This window comes from Cavia porcellus, unplaced genomic scaffold (assembly GCF_034190915.1).
Source record: "Cavia porcellus strain 051 isolate PalLab524CR breed Dunkin Hartley unplaced genomic scaffold, mCavPor4.1 scaffold_32, whole genome shotgun sequence".
In the NCBI taxonomy this organism is placed as follows: Eukaryota; Metazoa; Chordata; class Mammalia; order Rodentia; family Caviidae; genus Cavia; species Cavia porcellus.
This window is the reverse complement of record NW_026947515.1, coordinates 21,675,884-21,697,011: the sequence shown is the minus strand read 5'-3', so window position 1 is coordinate 21,697,011 and position 21,128 is coordinate 21,675,884. Positions and strand designations below refer to the sequence as shown.

The 21,128-nt window shown below is 54.2% G+C and overlaps 1 protein-coding gene across 8 annotated transcripts in view; it reads left to right on the top strand.

Moving 5' to 3' along the window:
- Positions 1–59: 59 nt before the first annotated feature.
- LOC106026765 (uncharacterized) overlaps positions 60–21,128 on the top strand; it is a 42,825-nt gene continuing 21,756 nt past the window's right edge. For all 8 annotated transcript variants that reach the window (XR_010045012.1, XM_063241628.1, XM_063241627.1 and 5 more), the window contains exons 1-7: positions 60–2,159; positions 2,287–2,437; positions 2,558–2,764; positions 6,662–11,635; positions 11,763–11,913; positions 12,034–12,240; positions 16,144–21,121. The gene's annotated coding sequence lies outside the window, so the exon portion shown is untranslated. The remainder of the gene's footprint in view (positions 2,160–2,286; positions 2,438–2,557; positions 2,765–6,661; positions 11,636–11,762; positions 11,914–12,033; positions 12,241–16,143; positions 21,122–21,128) is intronic.

Genomic DNA, 21,128 nt, shown 5'->3' with positions numbered 1-21,128 from the left:
ACACACACACACACACACACACACACACACACACACACACACACACATACACACACACACACACCTATGCCCTGATCATCAACCATGAGCCTAACACACACAGCAGCTCAGCTCAGCTCAGCTCAGTGGATTCTAATCTAAGCCTCTGCCTGGGTCTTGCTGCTGGGATTGCCCTGTCTGTCTTCAGTCCCTTTGCCTCTTTTGGATCCCTCCCTCCATCCCTCATTCCCCAGTTTATCCCCCCCCCCTCCTTTCCCATTTACCACTGGCTGGGCTGTCCCCTCTGTGCTATTCTCCGGGGGGCCCTTTAACTCTTTGGACATCTCTGTCTCTGGCTGTTTCTCCATCTCTGTCTCTGTCTCTTTCTTTGCTTTTCTCAGGACCTCTGCTCTTTGAAGTTTTACATTCTTGCCTTTTGGCTCTGGGCTCTGTGCTCTGGTTTCTGTGCTGTGGTCTCTGGGCTCTTGGAGGCTGGGCACAGAGTGGAGGGGACTGAGTGAGTGAGTGGGCTGCCTGGGAGTGGCAGACAGGATGCAGGGAGTGGAGTAGGGTGGCAACAGGGTGTTGGTTCCGGAGGCTTAGCTAGAGGAGTGCTGGATTAGGGCAGGCCAGTGGACCCCAGGCAGCTAGGGTTAGGATGGCCTGGGTTAGAATTAGCGCAGGGTTGCAGTTTAGCCAGCCTCTGGGCTTAACAGGCAGGGATTTAGGGAGGCAATGGGCTGCCACGCCCCAGCAGCCATGCCACACCCCAGGCTGGATTGGATCTGCTGTGGGTTCATGCACCATGAATTCCACAGCCTAGGTGAAATTTTCCAAGTGGGAAAAGTCTGTCTGCTGACTGAACATCGAATTCTCCGAGGCTTTCCTGCTTCCTCTCAGCATCCAAGGCCTCCGAGGTTCTCCTGTGTCCCTGAGTCCCTGGCTTTCTGATTTCCAAGATTGGGCAGAGTTCAGTCAAGGTTCCCTGCCTGGCTTTAAACCCTGCTTTGTCTGGGATTTCTGGGTTCCCTGAGCTCCCTGGGTGCCCTGCCTCCTCTATCCTCTCTGCCTCTTCTGGCTGCCCTGGCTGGCTTCCCCAGTCTCCCTCCTGGCTTCCCTGGCACCCCTTCTTCCCAGGCTCCCTGGGCTCCCTGGCTCCTCCTTGCCTTCCTTCGTGGTCCCTGGGTGCTGCTCTGCCTCCCCAGGCTTCTCCGCCTCCTCTGTCTGCCCTGGATTGCCTCCCTGATGTCCTTGCTTCCCGGGCCCCCTTCCTTCCCTGGCTGCTTGCCTTCCTCTGTGCTCCTGGCCTGGCTGCCAGCCTCCTTGCCTTCACCCAGGGGCATCAGCACAGGCCACCCTCCCTCCTAGTCCTCACTGTCCACGTGGCCATCCCATTTTGGTGATTCTCCCATCCAGAGTTCTTTGGAGTACACCCTGCTGATCCCCACTCGCTGATGGCTCTCTGCCCTCTCAGCCCTAATCCTTAATCAGCCCCATATTCTTTTCCACTTTTTTAAAATGAAAATCCTGGGGGCTGGGTGTTTAACTCAGCGGCATAAACACCTGCCTTGCAAGCAGGGGGTCCTGAATTCGATCCCCGGTACAGATAAAAATGAAAAAGACCAAGAAAAAAAAATGAAATGAAAACCCTGCCTCTGAAATCCTGAGTCCACCCCATAATGCCATCCTCCTCCTCAGCCAATGAGCGAGCCAGGAAGTGAGTGAAGGGAAAGGGGACTTCCGGGACACCAGGGTGGTGCCACAGGAGGAGATGAAAGGATTAGGGGCCAGGTTGATGGGATCTGCAGCCAGCATGGAGGGATTAGCTGGGCTGCACGGGCGTGGCCAGATCTTGGGCTCCTGGGCTCCAGGGTTTCCCATGCATTCTCCCTGACTGACCTCAAGCCTTAACAAGCTCAGGCACCAGACACCATGCAGCAGGAGTTAACCAGCCCACACAGCCAGACCTCTGGCTGGCCCTCCAGAGCTCCCCTTCCCTGCTTTCTCTCTCCATTCCCCTCCAGGTTCCCAGGACCCATCTTGCTGGCCCAGCTCCTGGCTCCCAGCTCTCCCAGGAGCTCTGCCTGCTTGCCTGGCTACCTGCCTGACTTCAGGGACCCCATGACAATGCGGACCAAGAAGAGATGGGGACAACAGCCATCTGCCATGCATCGAGTGAGGTGAGGGTCACTGGACTGAGCCGCCCGCCTGCCCCCCGTGGAGGGGTGTATAGTGGTGCGGTGGAGTTCTGGGCCTCTCCCCTGCCCTCCCCAGCTCAGCCTTCACTGGCTCCATGTTTTCCTCCAGGTTCCTGGGACTTGGCACTCCCAGCTCCTGGATCCTGGCTCACCATGCATCTCCTCCCTCCTGCCAGCCTGCCTGCCCTCCAGGACCCCGTGATGATGCGGGCCACGATGAGTTGAGGCGGACAACAGCTGTCCACCAGACAGCCAGCAAGGTGAGGGTCCTTGTGCCTGGGGGCCCCCATGATGTTTTGTGGTGTGTGGTGCTGGGGTCACTTACTGGGCCACCCGCTGGCCCACCCTTTGCTCAACCCTTGCTCATTGCCTTCCTCCAGGTTCCTGGAACCCAGCTCTCTGGGCTCAGGGCTCTGGCCCCCCCAGCTGCAGCCTCCCAGCTCCAAGCTGCCGGCTCTGCTGGAAGCTCCTACCTGCCTGCCTGCCTGACTGCCTGCTGGCCTTCCTGCCTTCCAGGACCCCACGACGATGAGCAAGAGGAGATGAGGGGGACCACAGCCATCCAGCACACACCACAGCACAGCCAGGTGAGGGTTCTTGAGCAGCCTCCCCCACCCCCCCCACCCCCGTGCATTGTGGAGGGGTCACGTTCTGGGCTGCCCTCTTGCCAGGCTATTGTAGCCTCTGCCACGTAGGCAGGGCCCTTCCTTCCAGCCCTGGGATCCTTCATGCCTCTCCTCTGTGCCTCTTAGGGCCACACACCCACCAGGCTCCAGGGCAGCCATCTGACTTTCACCCATAAAGATGGAAGGAAGGGAAGGAACAAAGAAAGGCTCCCTGCAAACCAAGGGACGAATAAGTGAATGAATGAGTGAATGAACGAATGAAGGAATGTATGAACAGAAGAACCAATAAAGGGAGAATCATCACTGTCTCCATTCATCAGTCCCTCCAGCCCGCCCATTTTTGGACCTCTGCCCTCCTCCTCTCTCCCTCTCTAGGCTTGCTCTCTCTCTCCCTCTGTCTCCCTCTCTCTGTGCTTTCCCCTCCCTCCTCTCCCCTCTCTCCTCACTCTGCCTGCTCTCTGCTGTTTGGGGGTTTGTTTGCTTGGACCACGGTGGTGGCTGCTGCTTCTGCCTTTCCAGCGCTCCACTCCATTTCACCCCTGGCTCTCACCTCCTTTCATTCTTCTCCCTCCTCCTCCTCCTTCTCTCCTCAATACTGATGCTGGACCCACAGATGGACAGAAACTCGGGGCCCCCACCCCAATCCTAGGCACCAACACCAGGGAAGGGGGGGAAGGGCGGGGGCATTAGGCTATTGGGATTGATGGTGAATTAGGGAGAGATGTGTGGAGTGGAGTTTGGGCCCTCGGAACTGAGCCTGGATTAGCCCGAGATGGAAGGAAGGAGCGGTGGGTGCTGCTGGTGGAGGTGGGAGCTGGATGTGACTAAGTCCAGGGTCACTTTTTAATTTGCATGTGAGTTCAAACCTCCCATCCCGTGCCCTCCCATTTCAGCTGGTCTGTCTCCCTGCCTGTTTCCCACATGTGGCAGAGAAAGGGGCTCAGGAGTGGTCTGGGGGCCAGCGCTGATGCATTTAGCCCACAAGGGAGGGAGTGTAGCCAGACAGACAGACAACCTGCACCTGTCTCTGTCTCTATTCAAAAACTGACGTCAGCCATGAACCTTCTGGGCCTCTGGCTCAGCGGTCCCTGTGCCCACACTTCAAATGGGAGGTCACCAGTTTAATACACTGGAATCCTGCCAGCCACGCCGCCTCAGAAATGCTCGGTGCCATGGCCTTTCGAACCACACTTCCCCCATCATTTATAAAGGATTTATGTTTTTGTGTCTTTTATGTGTTTTATTTTTAATTTTTTTCGCTTCTTGAGCCAGGGTCTCTAGGGATGCAATTTGGCCTGGCCTTGAGCTCCCTTTGGAGCCTAGGCTGGTCTCCAACTCCCAACATGCCCCTTATTTGACCAGAAGCAAGGGAGGAAGGAAGGGAGGAAAGAAGGAAGGAAGAAAGGAAGGAAGGAAGGAAGGAAGGAAGGAAGGAAGGAAGGAAGGAAGGAAGAAGGAAGGACCACTAAAAGACCATGGTCCATCTGTCCCTCTGTCCCTCCCTCCTTTCATTCCTCTGCTCAGTCCCGGTTGGTTCTGGGGCCAGCCAAGGGTCGTGGGTTTCAGTGTCTGACTCCAACACATGTGGAAGAGGGGGTGTCCTGGTGTGCAGGTGGGAGGTTTCCCAGCTCAGCTAATAAGATATTCCAAAGCCTGTCAATGTAAGCAGCTTGGAATCTGCTGTGTGTGTGTGTCTGTGTGTGTGTGTGTCTGTGTGTGTGTGTGTGTCTGCCTGTCTGTCTGTCTGTCTGTCTTTCTGCCTGTCTACCAGTGATGAACCCAAATGCCATGATTTTGAGTTAGCCATGGGAGGGAGGACAAGCAAGGCGGGGTTAGGGCTAGGGTTCGAGTTAGGGTTTGTGTTACTGTTTGAGAAAAGGGTTAGGGTTAGGATTTCAGGCTTCAGGGTGACCTGTCAGTGCTCCGAGGGAGCAGCTAAGTTCCTGAGACGTCAGATTGGTCGCATTTCACCCCAAAAACACACACACACACATGCCCGGTTTCCTACACTCAGCTTGAAAACACACACATTCCCCGCTCCTGAACTTCACCCTAATATGCTCACACATGCCAGAATCCCTGGGCTCACCCTCAAAACACACACAAGCCGTCTACCCAAAGCTCATGCTAAATATACACACATGCCCGTTCCATGGGCTCATTCGGAAAACACAAGCTGGCTCCTTCTCCTACTTCACACTAAAACACACACACAAGCCACGTTTCCCACCCTCACCCTAAAATCATACCAACTCACAGTAACACACACACAATGTCCCACTCACCAGACTCATCCTAATAGATACATACACACGCACAATCCTAGTTCCTCACGCTAACAGACACATGCCACCCCAAATATTGATGCAAGACTCGCTCTCTCTCCCTCTCTCTCTCTCTCTCTCTTGCTCTCTCTCTCTCTCTCTCTCTCTCTCTCTCTCTCTCTCTCACTTTTGTGACAGGATATCTGTCTGTATTTTGCTGGCGGTTCTGGGTGAAAAACCCTTGTGAAATATGGACGATCCACACTTGGGGAGAAAGGTAGGGCCGAAGTCCCATGAGAAAAGCAGAATGAGCCTTAACCACCCGCAGGAGAGTAAAATCAACCCACTCACTCCACCCAGGAAGCAGAAGACACACAGATCAGGTGTTTGTCTGTCTGTCTGTCTGTCTGTCTGACTGGGTGTCAGACTCTCGCTAAATCCTTTGCAGGAGGACATCTTTCCTTCTGGTGGTTCACTGTTCAAAGTCTTTGTGATATTTTTTGCTGGCTCCAGGCTGACCAGCGACTCTCTGAGACTTTGGAAACCAGTGATCCAGGCCAGTGGTGGTCACTCAGTGCAGGCCAGCTAAGCTCAGCTCATCTCACTGGACTGCAAATGCATCCATCCTGCTGCTCGGATTCCTCTGTGTGTCTGTCATTCACGAACTCACTTCAGATCTTTTGCATCTCTTTGCTCTCTGACCCATGTTGTAGCTTGGCATAACTGACAGCATCAGCAACAAGCCCAGAATTTCATTTTACTAGTGCCCTGAATTTGACCCAAGAAAATGGAAGGTGACTCAGAATACAAGTCCCATCGGAAATCTAGAATGAGCTGTGGTACCTACAGATTGACAAAAACATGGAAACCTTCTCACCCAAAGAAGCAGGATTCAGGTGTGGGTCAACTGAAAATGACTGAAAGATTCGAGCCAAATTGTTTGGAACAGTATCAGGATGTCTTTTGGGATTCTCTCCTTCAGAGACTCTGTCACTTTCCAGTTCACTCAGATGCTGCCGCCTGTTCCATGTTTTGGCCACCAGAGGGCAAAGCTTGCGAACCCAGCCACAGTGGAAGATTCTTAAGTCCAGAGACAGACATAGAAGCAGAGAAAGACATCACAGATACTGCACGCGACACATTCTTTTGGAATGGACCTGTCCCGTGTTGGAGGGGGAAACAGGAGGGAGGACGGCACCTCATTTGGGAGCGTTAGGCTTAGGCTTAGGCTCAGTGTCAGGGTTTTAGGCAGTGGAAGCTAAGGAAGGTGCTCTGACACTGGCTTTCCTGAGGACTGGCATCTTTCTGGGGTTGCCTGTGGCCTTGCATCTGAGGCCAGTGTTTCTTCCCCATCTCTGTTTTCATCCATAAGAGACTGGAGGTTGTCAGAGAACTTGGACCCTGGCGGTACCTCTGGGATAATGTACCTGTCCTCTTTAGCCAACAGGGGCGCTGTCTCATTTGGGCAGAAGAGGAGGATGTGCATGTCCACTCTAGCCACCAGATGGCGCTGTCTCATCTGAGGAGAGCGTGGCAGGCAGGGAAGCTGATGACACAGTGATGGGGGCTATTTCTCTCTCTCTCTCTTTTGCAGATGACCACCTGGGCTGGCTGTTGGTGTAGACCATGAGCATCTATAGGCTCAGATCCCAGAGCATATACTTTGTGCAGGGAAGGTTTCCCACGTGGCACTGCGGCTTAGGTCGGAGACTGGAGGCCACTGGGTTCCATACCAATCTCTGATGGCTGCTGCTGGACACCAGTACCCTCTGAGGTGGTGCCAGGACCCTCGGATGGCTATAGATATGTATCCTGCCCGTTTCTACTGTGCACGTGTGTGTGAGTGTGTGGGGGATGCCTTGCCCCAGCAGGGCCCTCCTACATGTTCGGGCCAAGGGGTCAGGAGATTCGTAAGGAAGGCTATGACCAAGGAAGGAGGCCATCGGGGAGCACCAGGGGGCACCCGCACAGCTGACACACAAATGGACGTGAGGGTCACATGGACTGGTTCACCTGTCTGTGGCAAGTGAAGACAGAAGAACTGTACCGACACACAGATGGGCACATTTTCCTGGGGCCCATGTCTTCGAGGAACCTGCAGCCTTGTCACCCTCTGTCTATCTGTCTGATCAGAAGGGAGTTACCTTGTTACCTGCCACCAAGGGTGCCATAGCAAGCGGTGGCTGTGTCTGATGACAGACAGGAGAGAGGTGGTGCCACGTGTTGTTGGCTGTCTCTGTCTTTGGGCTGCATGTAGGGGAACTCAGGGTTGTGTGTGTATAGGGCTGGGTCAGCATCCAGTGTGTGCCAGGACTGGCCTGGGTCCTTCTGAGAGCAGGCACAGCCCCTGGAATGAATTCCTGCTGTTGGTCTTGCCTGCCTCCATGGGGCCTCCAATGTTGGGGTCTTTTCCCCCTACCCTTACCTTCATCCTGGGCTCTGCATAGATCCTTCAGGCTCATACGATGGTCTGCATCATGCCCACTAGCTACCCTCCAGGGCTAACAATGGAAGGTTGTTGGGGTCACAGAGCAGCCTGATATTGGCTCCTCCTCTGAGGTTGAGGAAAGAGCAGTGCCAGTACCCTCTAAAGGGACTGAATCTCTCTGTAGAGCACAGCCTAGTGTGACCCATATAGTTCCACCCTCCAACTGGGAGGGGGACTGAAGACCTCTAGTTCTGATGAGCCCACCCATCACTGATGAATGTCAGATTCTAATTAAGTCACTTCCAGCAGGACTTCTAGAGCCAGGAGGTGGTTGTTGAGGATTTGGGGAGCAGTGTATTAAGTTGCGGGAGTGGCCCTGGGGGGGTTCATGTTAGGTCTACCAGAGGGGTGAGGGTTAGAGATCTGCTGGGATTAGGGAGCCAGTGGCTTAGAGAAGCCCCTATTCACATGAACCCCCACCTCCTACTCCATCCCCCACCCACCACAAAGGAATGCCAGTTTAGATGCTGGATTAGAATCAACCCCACCCTAGAGGAAGTTGCTGTGTTGTACCAAAAAGCAACTTGACAGTCTAGTTGAATTGTTCCCCATGGAAAAATTTATTGCATTTCTCTTTTCCTAACGTAGCATCCTGAAACATGGAGAAATCACTGGCTCACCTTAAAAGTCCCATCAGAGCAGCAAAAGGAGCCAGCCAGCAGGGTGAACCACGCCCCTTCCCCAGGCCTGCCTCACACAGGAGACAAAAATCAGCCCTCTTACTTCACCAAAGGAGGCGGGAGGAGAAAGGTGTCTGTCTGTCTGTCTGATGCTGAGTGAAAATCCATGTCAACCTCTAGCTGAATGTCATTTCCAGTGGGATACCTGTCTGCCTGTTTGGTTTGGTGGTTCTCAGATCCAGAGATCCGTGAAAAAACACAGAAAGAGTGTTCAGGCTTGGCTCCCTGGCTCCCAGCCTCCTGCGCTCACACTGGGCACTGATGAGTGCAGGTTCACAACACAAACATGCTCCCCCCGCATCCACCCACACCCCAACTCTAACAACCCACACAGATGTCCTGATCATCACCTATAAAACTGGCATATGAAGCTCAGCTCGGCTCAGCACTGCACTGCTCTGCTTCACTTGGCTCTGCTCAGCTGGGCTCCATAAACCCCACATGTGTCTGTCTATCCATTTGCCCCCTGATTGGACTGACTCCTAGATCATCATCCATGAACCCACTTGGGACCCGTTTCTCTCTGTTTGCTCTCTCTCTCTCTCTCTCTGTCTCTCTCTCTCTCTCTCTCTGCTTTTTGTCGTGCAAGGGGCCTTGCTTTTAGCTGTCTCTCAGCTGTCCTTGTGGCCCTATGCCTTTTTTCACTCTCTCCTCCCTGCTTTTTCTCAGACCCTAACACCACACACACCCTTATGCCTTGATCTTCACCCGAGAGCCTAACACTCAGGGCTCAGCTGAGCTCTGCTGATGGATCCCAGATCTACCTACTCCTCTTCCTGCCTGTCTGCTGGGATTCCCACATCTGTCCTACACAAACACCTTTGGATCCTCTCTCCGATCCCTCCCTGTTTTCATCCCCAGTCCTGTCCCTTTTACCACCCATCTGCACACTCTCTGTACCTTTCTCTGAGCCCTTAGACTCTTTCTGCCTCACTCTCTCTGTCTGTCTCTCTGTCTCTGTCACTGTCTCTGTCTCTGTCTGTTTCTCTGTCTTTCTCTGTCTCTGCTTTCCTCTGGCCTTTGCCTAGTTTGGGTTCTCTCTGGTTTTGTTTGCAGGGGGAGGAGCTGCAGTCTTTTTTCACTCTCTCGGGTTTTCTCCCTCCCTGGGCTGCTTTCAGTCTCTCTCTGCTTTCTTACCTTCCCCTGGGCTTTTTGGGGCTGGGTCTCAGTTGTTTGTGCAGCCTCACCCATGTCTCTGTTAACTGGGGCCTTCCCCACTCTTTTACAGACCGTAACATCACACAGACACACACACACACACACACACACACACACACACACACACACATACACACACACACACACCTATGCCCTGATCATCAACCATGAGCCTAACACACACAGCAGCTCAGCTCAGCTCAGCTCAGTGGATTCTAATCTAAGCCTCTGCCTGGGTCTTGCTGCTGGGATTGCCCTGTCTGTCTTCAGTCCCTTTGCCTCTTTTGGATCCCTCCCTCCATCCCTCATTCCCCAGTTTATCCCCCCCCCCTCCTTTCCCATTTACCACTGGCTGGGCTGTCCCCTCTGTGCTATTCTCCGGGGGGCCCTTTAACTCTTTGGACATCTCTGTCTCTGGCTGTTTCTCCATCTCTGTCTCTGTCTCTTTCTTTGCTTTTCTCAGGACCTCTGCTCTTTGAAGTTTTACATTCTTGCCTTTTGGCTCTGGGCTCTGTGCTCTGGTTTCTGTGCTGTGGTCTCTGGGCTCTTGGAGGCTGGGCACAGAGTGGAGGGGACTGAGTGAGTGAGTGGGCTGCCTGGGAGTGGCAGACAGGATGCAGGGAGTGGAGTAGGGTGGCAACAGGGTGTTGGTTCCGGAGGCTTAGCTAGAGGAGTGCTGGATTAGGGCAGGCCAGTGGACCCCAGGCAGCTAGGGTTAGGATGGCCTGGGTTAGAATTAGCGCAGGGTTGCAGTTTAGCCAGCCTCTGGGCTTAACAGGCAGGGATTTAGGGAGGCAATGGGCTGCCACGCCCCAGCAGCCATGCCACACCCCAGGCTGGATTGGATCTGCTGTGGGTTCATGCACCATGAATTCCACAGCCTAGGTGAAATTTTCCAAGTGGGAAAAGTCTGTCTGCTGACTGAACATCGAATTCTCCGAGGCTTTCCTGCTTCCTCTCAGCATCCAAGGCCTCCGAGGTTCTCCTGTGTCCCTGAGTCCCTGGCTTTCTGATTTCCAAGATTGGGCAGAGTTCAGTCAAGGTTCCCTGCCTGGCTTTAAACCCTGCTTTGTCTGGGATTTCTGGGTTCCCTGAGCTCCCTGGGTGCCCTGCCTCCTCTATCCTCTCTGCCTCTTCTGGCTGCCCTGGCTGGCTTCCCCAGTCTCCCTCCTGGCTTCCCTGGCACCCCTTCTTCCCAGGCTCCCTGGGCTCCCTGGCTCCTCCTTGCCTTCCTTCGTGGTCCCTGGGTGCTGCTCTGCCTCCCCAGGCTTCTCCGCCTCCTCTGTCTGCCCTGGATTGCCTCCCTGATGTCCTTGCTTCCCGGGCCCCCTTCCTTCCCTGGCTGCTTGCCTTCCTCTGTGCTCCTGGCCTGGCTGCCAGCCTCCTTGCCTTCACCCAGGGGCATCAGCACAGGCCACCCTCCCTCCTAGTCCTCACTGTCCACGTGGCCATCCCATTTTGGTGATTCTCCCATCCAGAGTTCTTTGGAGTACACCCTGCTGATCCCCACTCGCTGATGGCTCTCTGCCCTCTCAGCCCTAATCCTTAATCAGCCCCATATTCTTTTCCACTTTTTTAAAATGAAAATCCTGGGGGCTGGGTGTTTAACTCAGCGGCATAAACACCTGCCTTGCAAGCAGGGGGTCCTGAATTCGATCCCCGGTACAGATAAAAATGAAAAAGACCAAGAAAAAAAAATGAAATGAAAACCCTGCCTCTGAAATCCTGAGTCCACCCCATAATGCCATCCTCCTCCTCAGCCAATGAGCGAGCCAGGAAGTGAGTGAAGGGAAAGGGGACTTCCGGGACACCAGGGTGGTGCCACAGGAGGAGATGAAAGGATTAGGGGCCAGGTTGATGGGATCTGCAGCCAGCATGGAGGGATTAGCTGGGCTGCACGGGCGTGGCCAGATCTTGGGCTCCTGGGCTCCAGGGTTTCCCATGCATTCTCCCTGACTGACCTCAAGCCTTAACAAGCTCAGGCACCAGACACCATGCAGCAGGAGTTAACCAGCCCACACAGCCAGACCTCTGGCTGGCCCTCCAGAGCTCCCCTTCCCTGCTTTCTCTCTCCATTCCCCTCCAGGTTCCCAGGACCCATCTTGCTGGCCCAGCTCCTGGCTCCCAGCTCTCCCAGGAGCTCTGCCTGCTTGCCTGGCTACCTGCCTGACTTCAGGGACCCCATGACAATGCGGACCAAGAAGAGATGGGGACAACAGCCATCTGCCATGCATCGAGTGAGGTGAGGGTCACTGGACTGAGCCGCCCGCCTGCCCCCCGTGGAGGGGTGTATAGTGGTGCGGTGGAGTTCTGGGCCTCTCCCCTGCCCTCCCCAGCTCAGCCTTCACTGGCTCCATGTTTTCCTCCAGGTTCCTGGGACTTGGCACTCCCAGCTCCTGGATCCTGGCTCACCATGCATCTCCTCCCTCCTGCCAGCCTGCCTGCCCTCCAGGACCCCGTGATGATGCGGGCCACGATGAGTTGAGGCGGACAACAGCTGTCCACCAGACAGCCAGCAAGGTGAGGGTCCTTGTGCCTGGGGGCCCCCATGATGTTTTGTGGTGTGTGGTGCTGGGGTCACTTACTGGGCCACCCGCTGGCCCACCCTTTGCTCAACCCTTGCTCATTGCCTTCCTCCAGGTTCCTGGAACCCAGCTCTCTGGGCTCAGGGCTCTGGCCCCCCCAGCTGCAGCCTCCCAGCTCCAAGCTGCCGGCTCTGCTGGAAGCTCCTACCTGCCTGCCTGCCTGACTGCCTGCTGGCCTTCCTGCCTTCCAGGACCCCACGACGATGAGCAAGAGGAGATGAGGGGGACCACAGCCATCCAGCACACACCACAGCACAGCCAGGTGAGGGTTCTTGAGCAGCCTCCCCCACCCCCCCCACCCCCGTGCATTGTGGAGGGGTCACGTTCTGGGCTGCCCTCTTGCCAGGCTATTGTAGCCTCTGCCACGTAGGCAGGGCCCTTCCTTCCAGCCCTGGGATCCTTCATGCCTCTCCTCTGTGCCTCTTAGGGCCACACACCCACCAGGCTCCAGGGCAGCCATCTGACTTTCACCCATAAAGATGGAAGGAAGGGAAGGAACAAAGAAAGGCTCCCTGCAAACCAAGGGACGAATAAGTGAATGAATGAGTGAATGAACGAATGAAGGAATGTATGAACAGAAGAACCAATAAAGGGAGAATCATCACTGTCTCCATTCATCAGTCCCTCCACCCCGCCCATTTTTGGACCTCTGCCCTCCTCCTCTCTCCCTCTCTAGGCTTGCTCTCTCTCTCCCTCTGTCTCCCTCTCTCTGTGCTTTCCCCTCCCTCCTCTCCCCTCTCTCCTCACTCTGCCTGCTCTCTGCTGTTTGGGGGTTTGTTTGCTTGGACCACGGTGGTGGCTGCTGCTTCTGCCTTTCCAGCGCTCCACTCCATTTCACCCCTGGCTCTCACCTCCTTTCATTCTTCTCCCTCCTCCTCCTCCTTCTCTCCTCAATACTGATGCTGGACCCACAGATGGACAGAAACTCGGGGCCCCCACCCCAATCCTAGGCACCAACACCAGGGAAGGGGGGAAGGGCGGGGGCATTAGGCTATTGGGATTGATGGTGAATTAGGGAGAGATGTGTGGAGTGGAGTTTGGGCCCTCGGAACTGAGCCTGGATTAGCCCGAGATGGAAGGAAGGAGCGGTGGGTGCTGCTGGTGGAGGTGGGAGCTGGATGTGACTAAGTCCAGGGTCACTTTTTAATTTGCATGTGAGTTCAAACCTCCCATCCCGTGCCCTCCCATTTCAGCTGGTCTGTCTCCCTGCCTGTTTCCCACATGTGGCAGAGAAAGGGGCTCAGGAGTGGTCTGGGGGCCAGCGCTGATGCATTTAGCCCACAAGGGAGGGAGTGTAGCCAGACAGACAGACAACCTGCACCTGTCTCTGTCTCTATTCAAAAACTGACGTCAGCCATGAACCTTCTGGGCCTCTGGCTCAGCGGTCCCTGTGCCCACACTTCAAATGGGAGGTCACCAGTTTAATACACTGGAATCCTGCCAGCCACGCCGCCTCAGAAATGCTCGGTGCCATGGCCTTTCGAACCACACTTCCCCCATCATTTATAAAGGATTTATGTTTTTGTGTCTTTTATGTGTTTTATTTTTAATTTTTTTCGCTTCTTGAGCCAGGGTCTCTAGGGATGCAATTTGGCCTGGCCTTGAGCTCCCTTTGGAGCCTAGGCTGGTCTCCAACTCCCAACATGCCCCTTATTTGACCAGAAGCAAGGGAGGAAGGAAGGGAGGAAAGAAGGAAGGAAGAAAGGAAGGAAGGAAGGAAGGAAGGAAGGAAGGAAGGAAGGAAGGAAGGAAGAAGGAAGGACCACTAAAAGACCATGGTCCATCTGTCCCTCTGTCCCTCCCTCCTTTCATTCCTCTGCTCAGTCCCGGTTGGTTCTGGGGCCAGCCAAGGGTCGTGGGTTTCAGTGTCTGACTCCAACACATGTGGAAGAGGGGGTGTCCTGGTGTGCAGGTGGGAGGTTTCCCAGCTCAGCTAATAAGATATTCCAAAGCCTGTCAATGTAAGCAGCTTGGAATCTGCTGTGTGTGTGTGTCTGTGTGTGTGTGTGTCTGTGTGTGTGTGTGTGTGTCTGCCTGTCTGTCTGTCTGTCTGTCTTTCTGCCTGTCTACCAGTGATGAACCCAAATGCCATGATTTTGAGTTAGCCATGGGAGGGAGGACAAGCAAGGCGGGGTTAGGGCTAGGGTTCGAGTTAGGGTTTGTGTTACTGTTTGAGAAAAGGGTTAGGGTTAGGATTTCAGGCTTCAGGGTGACCTGTCAGTGCTCCGAGGGAGCAGCTAAGTTCCTGAGACGTCAGATTGGTCGCATTTCACCCCAAAAACACACACACACACATGCCCGGTTTCCTACACTCAGCTTGAAAACACACACATTCCCCGCTCCTGAACTTCACCCTAATATGCTCACACATGCCAGAATCCCTGGGCTCACCCTCAAAACACACACAAGCCGTCTACCCAAAGCTCATGCTAAATATACACACATGCCCGTTCCATGGGCTCATTCGGAAAACACAAGCTGGCTCCTTCTCCTACTTCACACTAAAACACACACACAAGCCACGTTTCCCACCCTCACCCTAAAATCATACCAACTCACAGTAACACACACACAATGTCCCACTCACCAGACTCATCCTAATAGATACATACACACGCACAATCCTAGTTCCTCACGCTAACAGACACATGCCACCCCAAATATTGATGCAAGACTCGCTCTCTCTCCCTCTCTCTCTCTCTCTCTCTTGCTCTCTCTCTCTCTCTCTCTCTCTCTCTCTCTCTCTCTCTCTCTCTCACTTTTGTGACAGGATATCTGTCTGTATTTTGCTGGCGGTTCTGGGTGAAAAACCCTTGTGAAATATGGACGATCCACACTTGGGGAGAAAGGTAGGGCCGAAGTCCCATGAGAAAAGCAGAATGAGCCTTAACCACCCGCAGGAGAGTAAAATCAACCCACTCACTCCACCCAGGAAGCAGAAGACACACAGATCAGGTGTTTGTCTGTCTGTCTGTCTGTCTGTCTGACTGGGTGTCAGACTCTCACTAAATCCTTTGCAGGAGGACATCTTTCCTTCTGGTGGTTCACTGTTCAAAGTCTTTGTGATATTTTTTGCTGGCTCCAGGCTGACCAGCGACTCTCTGAGACTTTGGAAACCAGTGATCCAGGCCAGTGGTGGTCACTCAGTGCAGGCCAGCTAAGCTCAGCTCATCTCACTGGACTGCAAATGCATCCATCCTGCTGCTCGGATTCCTCTGTGTGTCTGTCATTCACGAACTCACTTCAGATCTTTTGCATCTCTTTGCTCTCTGACCCATGTTGTAGCTTGGCATAACTGACAGCATCAGCAACAAGCCCAGAATTTCATTTTACTAGTGCCCTGAATTTGACCCAAGAAAATGGAAGGTGACTCAGAATACAAGTCCCATCGGAAATCTAGAATGAGCTGTGGTACCTACAGATTGACAAAAACATGGAAACCTTCTCACCCAAAGAAGCAGGATTCAGGTGTGGGTCAACTGAAAATGACTGAAAGATTCGAGCCAAATTGTTTGGAACAGTATCAGGATGTCTTTTGGGATTCTCTCCTTCAGAGACTCTGTCACTTTCCAGTTCACTCAGATGCTGCCGCCTGTTCCATGTTTTGGCCACCAGAGGGCAAAGCTTGCGAACCCAGCCACAGTGGAAGATTCTTAAGTCCAGAGACAGACATAGAAGCAGAGAAAGACATCACAGATACTGCACGCGACACATTCTTTTGGAATGGACCTGTCCCGTGTTGGAGGGGGAAACAGGAGGGAGGACGGCACCTCATTTGGGAGCGTTAGGCTTAGGCTTAGGCTCAGTGTCAGGGTTTTAGGCAGTGGAAGCTAAGGAAGGTGCTCTGACACTGGCTTTCCTGAGGACTGGCATCTTTCTGGGGTTGCCTGTGGCCTTGCATCTGAGGCCAGTGTTTCTTCCCCATCTCTGTTTTCATCCATAAGAGACTGGAGGTTGTCAGAGAACTTGGACCCTGGCGGTACCTCTGGGATAATGTACCTGTCCTCTTTAGCAACAGGGGCGCTGTCTCATTTGGGCAGAAGAGGAGGATGTGCATGTCCACTCTAGCAACCAGATGGCGCTGTCTCATCTGAGGAGAGCGTGGCAGGCAGGGAAGCTGATGACACAGTGATGGGGGCTATTTCTCTCTCTCTCTCTTTTGCAGATGACCACCTGGGCTGGCTGTTGGTGTAGACCATGAGCATCTATAGGCTCAGATCCCAGAGCATATACTTTGTGCAGGGAAGGTTTCCCACGTGGCACTGCGGCTTAGGTCGGAGACTGGAGGCCACTGGGTTCCATACCAATCTCTGATGGCTGCTGCTGGACACCAGTACCCTCTGAGGTGGTGCCAGGACCCTCGGATGGCTATAGATATGTATCCTGCCCGTTTCTACTGTGCACGTGTGTGTGAGTGTGTGGGGGATGCCTTGCCCCAGCAGGGCCCTCCTACATGTTCGGGCCAAGGGGTCAGGAGATTCGTAAGGAAGGCTATGACCAAGGAAGGAGGCCATCGGGGAGCACCAGGGGGCACCCGCACAGCTGACACACAAATGGACGTGAGGGTCACATGGACTGGTTCACCTGTCTGTGGCAAGTGAAGACAGAAGAACTGTACCGACACACAGATGGGCACATTTTCCTGGGGCCCATGTCTTCGAGGAACCTGCAGCCTTGTCACCCTCTGTCTATCTGTCTGATCAGAAGGGAGTTACCTTGTTACCTGCCACCAAGGGTGCCATAGCAAGCGGTGGCTGTGTCTGATGACAGACAGGAGAGAGGTGGTGCCACGTGTTGTTGGCTGTCTCTGTCTTTGGGCTGCATGTAGGGGAACTCAGGGTTGTGTGTGTATAGGGCTGGGTCAGCATCCAGTGTGTGCCAGGACTGGCCTGGGTCCTTCTGAGAGCAGGCACAGCCCCTGGAATGAATTCCTGCTGTTGGTCTTGCCTGCCTCCATGGGGCCTCCAATGTTGGGGTCTTTTCCCCCTACCCTTACCTTCATCCTGGGCTCTGCATAGATCCTTCAGGCTCATACGATGGTCTGCATCATGCCCACTAGCTACCCTCCAGGGCTAACAATGGAAGGTTGTTGGGGTCACAGAGCAGCCTGATATTGGCTCCTCCTCTGAGGTTGAGGAAAGAGCAGTGCCAGTACCCTCTAAAGGGACTGAATCTCTCTGTAGAGCACAGCCTAGTGTGACCCATATAGTTCCACCCTCCAACTGGGAGGGGGACTGAAGACCTCTAGTTCTGATGAGCCCACCCATCACTGATGAATGTCAGATTCTAATTAAGTCACTTCCAGCAGGACTTCTAGAGCCAGGAGGTGGTTGTTGAGGATTTGGGGAGCAGTGTATTAAGTTGCGGGAGTGGCCCTGGGGGGGTTCATGTTAGGTCTACCAGAGGGGTGAGGGTTAGAGATCTGCTGGGATTAGGGAGCCAGTGGCTTAGAGAAGCCCCTATTCACATGAACCCCCACCTCCTACTCCATCCCCCACCCACCACAAAGGAATGCCAGTTTAGATGCTGGATTAGAATCAACCCCACCCTAGAGGAAGTTGCTGTGTTGTACCAAAAAGCAACTTGACAGTCTAGTTGAATTGTTCCCCATGGAAAAATTTATTGCATTTCTCTTTTCCTAACGTAGCATCCTGAAACATGGAGAAATCACTGGCTCACCTTAAAAGTCCCATCAGAGCAGCAAAAGGAGCCAGCCAGCAGGGTGAACCACGCCCCTTCCCCAGGCCTGCCTCACACAGGAGACAAAAATCAGCCCTCTTACTTCACCAAAGGAGGCGGGAGGAGAAAGGTGTCTGTCTGTCTGTCTGATGCTGAGTGAAAATCCATGTCAACCTCTAGCTGAATGTCATTTCCAGTGGGATACCTGTCTGCCTGTTTGGTTTGGTGGTTCTCAGATCCAGAGATCCGTGAAAAAACACAGAAAGAGTGTTCAGGCTTGGCTCCCTGGCTCCCAGCCTCCTGCGCTCACACTGGGCACTGATGAGTGCAGGTTCACAACACAAACATGCTCCCCCCGCATCCACCCACACCCCAACTCTAACAACCCACACAGATGTCCTGATCATCACCTATAAAACTGGCATATGAAGCTCAGCTCGGCTCAGCACTGCACTGCTCTGCTTCACTTGGCTCTGCTCAGCTGGGCTCCATAAACCCCACATGTGTCTGTCTATCCATTTGCCCCCTGATTGGACTGACTCCTAGATCATCATCCATGAACCCACTTGGGACCCGTTTCTCTCTGTTTGCTCTCTCTCTCTCTCTCTCTCTCTCTCTCTGTCTCTCTCTCTCTCTCTCTGCTTTTTGTCGTGCAAGGGGCCTTGCTTTTAGCTGTCTCTCAGCTGTCCTTGTGGCCCTATGCCTTTTTTCACTCTCTCCTCCCTGCTTTTTCTCAGACCCTAACACCACACACACCCTTATGCCTTGATCTTCACCCGAGAGCCTAACACTCAGGGCTCAGCTGAGCTCTGCTGATGGATCCCAGATCTACCTACTCCTCTTCCTGCCTGTCTGCTGGGATTCCCACATCTGTCCTACACAAACACCTTTGGATCCTCTCTCCGATCCCTCCCTGTTTTCATCCCCAGTCCTGTCCCTTTTACCACCCATCTGCACACTCTCTGTACCTTTCTCTGAGCCCTTAGACTCTTTCTGCCTCACTCTCTCTGTCTGTCTCTCTGTCTCTGTCACTGTCTCTGTCTCTGTCTGTTTCTCTGTCTTTCTCTGTCTCTGCTTTCCTCTGGCCTTTGCCTAGTTTGGGTTCTCTCTGGTTTTGTTTGCAGGGGGAGGAGCTGCAGTCTTTTTTCACTCTCTCGGGTTTTCTCCCTCCCTGGGCTGCTTTCAGTCTCTCTCTGCTTTCTTACCTTCCCCTGGGCTTTTTGGGGCTGGGTCTCAGTTGTTTGTGCAGCCTCACCCATGTCTCTGTTAACTGGGGCCTTCCCCACTCTTTTACAGACTGTAACATCACACAGACACACACACACACACACACACACACACACACACACACACATACACACACACACACCTATGCCCTGATCATCAACCATGAGCCTAACACACACAGCAGCTCAGCTCAGCTCAGCTCAGTGGATTCTAATCTAAGCCTCTGCCTGGGTCTTGCTGCTGGGATTGCCCTGTCTGTCTTCAGTCCCTTTGCCTCTTTTGGATCCCTCCCTCCATCCCTCATTCCCCAGTTTATCCCCCCCCCCTCCTTTCCCATTTACCACTGGCTGGGCTGTCCCCTCTGTGCTATTCTCCGGGGGGCCCTTTAACTCTTTGGACATCTCTGTCTCTGGCTGTTTCTCCATCTCTGTCTCTGTCTCTTTCTTTGCTTTTCTCAGGACCTCTGCTCTTTGAAGTTTTACATTCTTGCCTTTTGGCTCTGGGCTCTGTGCTCTGGTTTCTGTGCTGTGGTCTCTGGGCTCTTGGAGGCTGGGCACAGAGTGGAGGGGACTGAGTGAGTGAGTGGGCTGCCTGGGAGTGGCAGACAGGATGCAGGGAGTGGAGTAGGGTGGCAACAGGGTGTTGGTTCCGGAGGCTTAGCTAGAGGAGTGCTGGATTAGGGCAGGCCAGTGGACCCCAGGCAGCTAGGGTTAGGATGGCCTGGGTTAGAATTAGCGCAGGGTTGCAGTTTAGCCAGCCTCTGGGCTTAACAGGCAGGGATTTAGGGAGGCAATGGGCTGCCACGCCCCAGCAGCCATGCCACACCCCAGGCTGGATTGGATCTGCTGTGGGTTCATGCACCATGAATTCCACAGCCTAGGTGAAATTTTCCAAGTGGGAAAAGTCTGTCTGCTGACTGAACATCGAATTCTCCGAGGCTTTCCTGCTTCCTCTCAGCATCCAAGGCCTCCGAGGTTCTCCTGAGTCCCTGAGTCGCTGGCTCTCTGCCTTCCAAGATTGGGCAGAGTTCAGTCAAGGTTCCCTGCCTGGCTTTAAACCCTACTTTGTCTGGGATTTCTGGGTTCCCTGAGCTCCCTGGGTGCCCTGCCTCCTCTATCCTCTCTGCCTCTTCTGGCTGCCCTGGCTGGCTTCCCCAGTCTCCCTCCTGGCTTCCCTGACACCCCTTCTTCCCAGGCTCCCTGGGCTCCCTGGCTCCTCCTTGCCTTCCTTCCTGGTCCCTGGGTGCTGCTCTGCCTCCCCAGGCTTCTCCGCCTCCTCTGTCTGCCCTGGATTGCCTCCCTGATGTCCTTGCTTCCCGGGCCCCCTTCCTTCCCTGGCTGCTTGCCTTCCTCTGTGCTCCTGGCCTGGCTGCCAGCCTCCTTGCCTTCACCCAGGGGCATCAGCACAGGCCACCCTCCCTCCTAGTCCTCACTGTCCACGTGGCCATCCCATTTTGGTGATTCTCCCATCCAGAGTTCTGTGGAGTACACCCTGCTGATCCCCACACGCTGATGGCTCTCTGCCCTCTCAGCCCTAATCCCTAATCAGCCCCATATTCTTTTCCACTTTTTTAAAATGAAAATCCTGGGGGCTGGGTGTTTAACTCAGCGGCATAAACACCTGCCTTGCAAGCAGGGGGTCCTGAATTCGATCCCCGGTACAGATAAAAATGAAAAAGACCAAGAAAAAAAAATGAAATGAAAACCCTGCCTCTGAAATCCTGAGTCCACCCCATAATGCCATCCTCCTCCTCAGCCAATGAGCGAGCCAGGAAGTGAGTGAAGGGAAAGGGGACTTCCGGGACACCAGGGTGGTGCCACAGGAGGAGATGAAAGGATTAGGGGCCAGGTTGATGGGATCTGCAGCCAGCATGGAGGGATTAGCTGGGCTGCACGGGCGTGGCCAGATCTTGGGCTCCTGGGCTCCAGGGTTTCCCATGCATTCTCCCTGACTGACCTCAAGCCTTAACAAGCTCAGGCACCAGACACCATGCAGCAGGAGTTAACCAGCCCACACAGCCAGACCTCTGGCTGGCCCTCCAGAGCTCCCCTTCCCTGCTTTCTCTCTCCATTCCCCTCCAGGTTCCCAGGACCCCTCTTGCTGGCCCAGCTCCTGGCTCCCAGCTCTCCCAGGAGCTCTGCCTGCTTGCCTGGCTACCTGCCTGACTTCAGGGACCCCATGACAATGCGGACCAAGAAGAGATGGGGACAACAGCCATCTGCCATGCATCGAGTGAGGTGAGGG